Below are 8,614 nucleotides of genomic sequence, written 5' to 3'. Positions count from 1 at the left end.
GCTACAAATCCAATTCTTCAAATGAAGATGAGCTTTTATAACCTAGGCCATACCTGATGCAGAAAGAGATCACCTCTGTATTGTTTATCTCAGAGCAGAAGATCCAGGGCCTCTGAGACAGAGTTCTTCCTGTAAACTTTCCATGGATCACCCATTTCCACCACAAACAGTGCCTTTTAAGCACAGATAAGTCATCAGATTCTAGACAATAACTGCTTGCATACATTCATACAGTACCTACAGCATTCCATCACCACATGGGTATACAGTGACCATTACAAGGCAGATTTTAGGTTCCCTTTACAAACACTTAAAAAGCCAAAATACTTAATACGTGTCCTTCAATTGTCCAACATTTTAGACACTTATTTCTTTTGAAGAACAAGGTTTTTGGTTTCTTAGCACACGGGAAAACACAAACTGGAAGTAAGCAGCTAGTTGCATTGGTAGCAACTTAAGGCACATACAAAAGAACAGATTAAAGCAAAGCAAACGTGAATAAAAAATTCCAGGCCTCTTGGTAGAACTGTACCTTGTTAAATAGCAGAAGCTCTCATAGACATGCCTGCAAGAGTCCCAGTCATTAAATAAGGCTGGAACCTATATCTGGCTAGTTCACTGCTAGCTTACAAACTTTCATGTTTTAAAATCTATTACCTGCATTCTTGACAGAAGTTTATCTAAATACTTTGCATTAGCCAGGCTGTAAATGTGATATTAAAATACGCTAGTCTTAAGTTTTGATCACAAGGACAAGGCACTGTTCTACATTTTCACTGCAGCTCTTTAAAAATAAGCTTCTATAAAGACATTAAGAAACTGAGTGCAGATACTCTATTTAACCAAGCTTTGACATTTATCTTATACACAACAGGGATAAAACTTGATCCAAAGGTAATTTTTACAAGTGCACACAATTTTTCCCCCCATTTTCTCTATTTGTGATATGGGAATGAAAAAAATAGCTTGTTGAGTGCAATGAATTGCTGAATTCAAGCACGAATCATTTCTGGAACCTCCACAACAATACAACCAACAGGGGGCTGTCTGGCTACATGATGTTATCGAATCTGCAGTGAAATCCTTTTTCTGACTGTAGAACCTACCATCCACGCACGCTTCCTAAAACTGATTGTCGCACAGGTCATTTAACAGATTTCATACCTCCAAAACAGTAGAGCTCTTTCTCATCTTTGTCTGATACTACTGGAAACTTCTTATTTTTGTGTCTGAAGTTTCATTATACATAGATGGATAATATAGTTTATATTTATTGATATGTCTGAAAATAACAGATATTGCTTATTGGAAGAGGGAGACTTTCACATTGTCTTGATGACAGGAAAGGTGTGTCACAGCTGTTTCCATATGCTAAGAAGCTACATCTATATGAGCAATTTTGTCTTAGTTTCATATGGAGATACCAATCTTCCGTAGAAGGAAAGAGGTAGACCAAGATGTTGTTAGCCCCTTTGATACTGATTTAAAGAGCAGATAGGCAAAGTCTGTCTGTAGGAGTATCAAGAAAGGAGGAATAAGGCCCTGAATATTCCTTACACTGGTTTAAGAAATGGAAATTAACTTTAATATTGGACTGCTATTCTCAAGAGTGGAGAGAACTTTTCCTTGGTGCCAGCACTGTTGCTCACACAGCAAGCGCATTCAGCTGGCCGAGCTTACCAAAAACTAACGCAAAGTCACTCAGTGAAACCACCATGGAAATCTCAGAGCCAGGCTAATATTGAAGGAAACAGGAAGACTCTGTCAGTCCCAAACTTGTCTGGCTTGAGAATCACAGGGCTGTAGAACCATAGTCATATATTCTTGTTGACTGTTCTAGCTAGTCCAATAATATAATCCCTGAAGCTTTTCCTTTGCTTTTATTTCAATAAAATATTAAAAATGTATACATTTGAGACTTTATATTCTATAATTTATGCCTGATATAGTTCAAATTTTATAATACTTAAGTATTTTTGGAGTATTTTGTGAGAGATTCCAAAATGTTTTACTTTTAAAACCACTTAAAAGTGTAAAAGCTGCAGACAGAAGGTTCCTTTATAGGTAATAAAGCCACATGCTTGCCCTGCAAAAACCATAGGGAAATGTGAAACTCTCTATCCATGGCTGTCTCCTATGGCTATAAACAGCAGAAGAAAACATTACAGATACTTAGCTTCTGTTGAGAGATGGGAATAATGTAAGTCAGCCTCTAGCTACTCAGCACTGTATACTTAAGATTGAAGATTCAAACTGGATAAATGCTGCTATAATTAATTTGTTAATTTCATAACTTTTGAACATAGGGTTCAAATTTCAAATTAAGAGACGGAAGCAATATTAGATAAACTTCATTTGATTTATTAACACAGAGCTATTGTAAGTGAATCAAATTTGGAAAAAATAAGAGTTGTTGTACCTGAGAGCCATTAAATAACTTCCAACAGAAATAAACTGTTTAATTTAGAGTGAAAAAAGTAATACCCCAGTGATATTAGCCCCCTCACAGAAAGATGAACAATGTCACTCATGCCACTGCATTTTCTCCATAATTTTTTCTTATTTCTGTTTATAGTTAAACATTTTCTTCTGATATACAACTGCCACCTTAGAAAGGAGATTCACATATATCTCAGACATAAGTTTTCCTTCAAATAAGTTTTAAACTTTTTTTTTGTTGTTTTAAATGAAGAATTGCTGCTCTGCTTCAAGTTAAACTGTGGTAAAATAGTAGCTTACCACTTCAGATATATTTCTATCAATCATTTCTTGTGACTTCTATGACAGGAGGTGGTGATGAAAAACATAAAGAGAGTCTAAACGTTCCAAATTTCAATCGTTACTGCTACTATTGCTACCTGATCAGGAGCGACTTCCCCCAATACTTAACAAGATACCATGATTAAGGGAAAAGCTGAAACATTTTCAGATGTCTATATCTGAATATCAAGTACAGAACCACTCTCACTCAGTAAAGTGTGCCATATGCAGTACCAAGAAAAGTACTGCTTTTGAAATTTGAAGAACAATGGCCTGTAAAAGTCCTAAATACATAGCTGTAAGTCACTTTACATTTTTAAAGATGCACTGTTTACCACTGTACATAAGAAATTAAGTGTTACAATTTAACTAGTTCATTCTTTCTGCAACATAGATCTTTACAGGTAAATTTATTGTAAAATATGCTTAAGTTCAAACATTACCTTTAGTGTATAAAAGATTTTGCAGAATATTGAAGGTGTTACTCACTCCAAAAATGGGTTGAACAAGTGTTTAATAATAATAGCTATATATGCAAAATAGGACACAAATCAGAGTATTTTGAAGTTCATGGGACTGGATGAATAGACCATGAATCAACAACATGGAAACTCGGTTTCTCAGCTTGAGCTGATAACAAGGGAAGTTGATTGCAGATCTGGTCTTTAAAAGATGCACAATACTCACCTCTTCCTCCGAGATCAGAATTAATAAATGCAATAGAAAATTCCATGAGGAAATGCATTACTGTAGTACAGCTACTAAACAAAAGTGTGGGTTTTTTTTTTTTTAAACAAACAAAAAACCAGCAGCCCTTCAAGATAAGTGTCTATTACCCCTATTTTAAATGTGACATGAAGGTGTAGAAACTATAGTAGTATGCAACAGTTTGAGGTACCCTGTTTAAGAAGATAGGAGACTGTCAACAGACATAACATTACATAGTATTTTAATTCAAATGACAACTCCTAAGAAGCTCAGCTGCAAATGTGAACAGCCAGTGTTTCGATCAGACATGAGGGTGTTAAGCCGGACACCTCTGAAATGAGGAATATAAGTACTACAAAAACAAGGGCCTGGTAACTTGTTTAGCATCATATAAGAATAAAGGCAGAAAAATAAACATCATGTCCAATTCTTAGGAATTCTCATTTGACATAACCATGAAGACATGGTTTCCTCTACTTGCAGTCTTTGGTTCCATTGCCTACAGAATTTTCTACCAATTTCTGCAGCACCTACAGCAGCATCAGGCTTCTTGCTTGCACAGCCCACAAACATCTTCCCTGGCTCAGCACCACACCAGGCCAATCCTATCATTAGATCAAATATTCTGTATGATCATGAAGATTGCTTCATAGTACCCTAACACAAGGGGGCAAATGAAGATTGCAGAATCTTAAAGCAGGAGTTATCTAACTTCTTAATGTTTCATTTTGTGATCTTTATGTTCTTTTTACAGTTAAATTATTAGGTTGTGTTTTGGTTTTCCCCCCCCCAAAAGCATTTCCCCCTTTGAGTTCCAATTCCCATATTACTTGAAACATTTTATTTACTTCCACAAAGATGATGAGAGAACTGAAGCATCTTTCATATGAAGAAAGGCTGAGAGAGCTGGGACTCCAGCCTGGAGAAGAAAAGGCTTCTGTGTGTGTGATCTTATCAAAGTTTATAAATGCCTGCTGATGGGGGTAAGGGAGACTAAAGATGTAAGCCAGGCTCTTCTCAGTTGTGTCCAGTGACAGGACAGGAGGCAACAGGCACAAAATGAAATGCAGGAAATTCTATCTGAACAGGACAGGTTGCAGATATTCAAAACCTGACTGAACACAGCCCTAAAAAAACTGCTCTACCTGACCCTGCTTGGACTAGATCATCTCCAGAGGTCCCTTCCAACCTCAACTACTCTGTTATTTTGGGATTCCTTTTCAGGACCAAAATTCATGAAGTAGCTGAGAGCACTAATAAAGTTGCCCTCTTCTGTGTGGAATACGATGAGGGGGATGAAATTTACAGTGATTTCACAGATGACAGCAAAAGCTAGTACTTAACAGTCTGCATTCCCTTCTGCATTTGAAGTGCAGAGCGCTCTAGTGAATGTTAGGAATGATCTGAGGTGTGCAAGCCCCTTTCCCCAACCCTGACTCATTTTCTTTGCCTCAGGCCAGATCCCTTATGTCAGGCTCCTGCTTCTTCCAATTTCAAGAAACAAACAAAAACCCCAAATCTTTGCCCAACCTGTCCCAATCCTTCCAATTTTCCAGTTCATCAGATCTGTCCTTCCCCTATCAGTTCTCAGCTCCAACCTTTCAACATTAGATTTTTAGACATGCTCCTCTCACTAGTTGTCTTCACTCCTATGCAGTTACTAGTCTCAGTTTATTTTCAAGGAGGCCTATCTTTTCTTTCCCTTTTATACAAATTAAGCGTCTTTTTCCCGTACAGTTCCTAAGCCTATCAGAAAATAAGCACCTGAGCTGAAACCAGCGAGCCTTCCTTTCTTACATCAGGCACAATCCTTAGGACCCCAGAGCTGCAATGCAGAGGGAGTTCCATTCAGCCACAGGCCATGGCACCACCCGTGGAGGTAAACCTCTGGAAAATACAATTGCTAGTATTATTTAAGGCAACTGTGAACCATGCGAGAAATATGACATCCTTTTCAAAGGTTTAGGAACTGAATAATTTGAGTAGGCCTTCATAAGTACTTGAAGTCATTTTCTTAATCCAGACGGGAACTTTGGTTGCTCAGTTGAGCTCTGGTTCTGCAAATGCTCAAATTGTATTTTCATCACGTCACTAAACTGTTATAAGCTGCTAGGGTCACCAAACAAGGCAGTCCAACCTTTCCTCTTCAGCTTCTTCCCACTCCCTGCCATCCCCTGCCTTGTGCCAGTTATAGGGGTTTGCATGGTGAACCAGAAGGAAGCAGTCTGTTTCACTATTCACATGAAGGCCTGCACTGGCACAGTGAAGTACTCAGGAACAAATGGTTTGGCCACTGGACTTTGACAAAGCCATGCAAACAGACTTACTTGTTGCATGCTCTCAAGTCTCCCTGATCATCTCTTTAGATTCACATCTACTCACAGAAGTCCTGGAGAAAAAGCCTAGATACATTAAAATACTGGATCTACAAGAGTAACAGGATGGACGGTCCTCTGCAAGCACCACACTGCAGTGTGCTAACAAAAATCAGTGACATTTAAAGGGAGGGGAATAATGGAAGAATAATGTCTTTTTCTTTTATAACCCACAGAGTCTGGTCTTTCCAAGCATTTCTAAGTTTTCAAATGGCTGAAATGTATGTGCAGGTCTTTAGTATTAAGCAGTTACAGATAAGCAAATATAACATAGTGCTGCTTAAAGAAGCCTCAGTGAGAAAGCTATCCAACTTTGAGCCAGATAGCATATTTTTTCTGAGTAGTCCACCTCATTTTGGCCACATATCTTAAGAGACCTGTAGTAGGTAAACGTACACACAGAAGTGTTTTCTTTATGAAAAGCTGTAGGGTATCTAATACGCATAGCTTTACTATTGAGAACTGCTCAAGTCTGAACTAAATTGGAAATTTTAGCCATCAGTAATTTCACCAGTTCAAATCCATAGCAGGGGCAGACAAGAAAAGCATGATTTTTACCAGCACATACACCATGCTGAAATTCTATATGGTCAAATAATGCAGATTTATGAATTATAACAACTTGGATTCATATTCATCTACGTCATGTTTGTACCTGTGCAACTGCACCAGTAGCAGGCCTGTGAAACCTGAAGTCAAAACAAATCCCCAGTGCAGGTAAGCTTTTTTTCTCCTTTTAAAACATCTATATTGATGTTAAAACATCAACTTGAATCTGTGAGCGCTTATTTGAAGGCATGTGTATTGTAATGGTAAAATATAACAGAGCTAATAAAATGAGATTAGCAAGTGATACTGAGTCATGATAGTGAAGAAAATAAAATCTTAAAAGGAAACACACTTTCAGATCTTGACTGTATCTAAAATTAGTGACATTTACATAACCATTAGTCTACATTTGACTCACCACACAGTTCTTGCATGCAGCTTTTAAAAGGAAAGGAGCCCAAGTAATTTCCATTCTCACTGCAGCGATTTCAATCATCTCAATGAAAGATTCCCCTGCAAAAGAAACACCTTAGTGGAAGATGAGAAAAAAATTAGTAAATTCACAGTCAGATACACAGTTTAGACTTCTAACCATAACATTGTTACCTGTCTATAGACATAGTGATTTAAGGAATGAAGTGTTTAATAAATTTTTTAAATTTGTTAAAAATTTTGGAAGACACTTTTGCTTTATGTGCTCACTTTGCTAAAAACATGACAAAACACTTCCCAGTTTCATTCATTAAGAAAATGCTGTAAAAATGAACACACAGTTTTAAGAGTTTTAATAAAGAAACACTGACATTTAAAGTAACACCATTTTAATAATTTTTTTAATATATATATAAACGAACACACTTACCAAAGCATTGTTAGACAGGTGTAGCTTGAGATGGCTCCTTTAATGAATTCAGCTTTCATGTAAACCAAAGCATTCAAAGCTATATATGTCTATTCTATATTTACCATCAGATACTATGAGGTCCTAAATATTGTTTCTGAATAGATGAAAATACAAACAAAAGCCAAGAAAGTGTTCATAAACAATCAACATATAACAACAAAAAGGCATCAGGAAATACAGGAAACGTCTTTTTTCATGACTCACATGCAGAAGTGGCTAGCCTTACTTCAGCAGCACAGTTAATACTGGAGATATTTACAGTCTCAACACCAATATTTACGTGCTGCTAAAGTATGACAGACATCAGCATCACAAGATTGACTAATTCATAAGTGATATTTCTCTTCAGGATGATGAAATCCTTGTATTTTTGAGGCAGCACAATATGGCCTGCACCTTTTCAAAACCCACAAACCATTATGTGCTGCTACGTTATGCCAAGGTGTCTACCACAGTTCAAGGAAATAGAAACATACGCTGAAAGCTGAATGCAGAATTTTCTTATTGAACGTTAGTTTTCATGTACTGACATCAGCTGTATTAATAAACTACAAAATGTTTATAAAACATTTGTCCATTGCCAAGCTGACTGTTTATTTACAGTGAAGCTCTAGACTTCATAACAGACTTCAACTGTGCATAATACCTTAATGGGACATGAACCAGGAACTTGACAATTGTGTGTCTGATTAGAGGAACTAAAGATCATGCAGGTGTTTACTTCAAAACAAAAAAGTCTGGGTTATCTTCTGATCTAACTTTTGGTCATCTGGAAACCTCTGATGTGAAAAAAACAACTTTCATATATAAGAGAATAAAAGCTAATTTCAAAATAAGCTTCTGTCAAGTACTGTATCAATCCTCAAGCTGTTTGTTACCTCTGCAGGTTACCCTTGCCACAATTTTTGGGCAGACAGATTTACAAGTGCTTCTTAATCCATTTCAGGGAAAAAAATATATTAAAAAAACCACACAACAGATTGTTAGGAAGAACAGTAACATCTGTTATTAGGAGCAGCAGTTCATTTGCCCCCAGCCTAGAATGACCATGCTACTTTACTTGAAGAGGTAGGCAAGAGACTCGGAGTTCACATCCCTGCCGATATCCTTTTCTTATACTAAAGTATGCCAGCATTTTAAGTGTGTACAGTACTTTTACTGGTTCCCTAGATAACATGAATCATGCTTTAATGTTTTTATACCAAATTATTAAGATAAAAGCTACTTACACAGCACAGATGCAAGTATTCCATTGTAATGGGCCTTCTAGTCAGTCCATAATAAAACAACTTCTGTAAATTAACAGGGCTATCTGTAA

This window comes from Gymnogyps californianus, chromosome 1 (genome assembly GCF_018139145.2).
Source record: "Gymnogyps californianus isolate 813 chromosome 1, ASM1813914v2, whole genome shotgun sequence".
In the NCBI taxonomy this organism is placed as follows: domain Eukaryota; kingdom Metazoa; phylum Chordata; class Aves; order Accipitriformes; family Cathartidae; genus Gymnogyps; species Gymnogyps californianus.
This window is presented reverse-complemented; position numbering follows the sequence as displayed.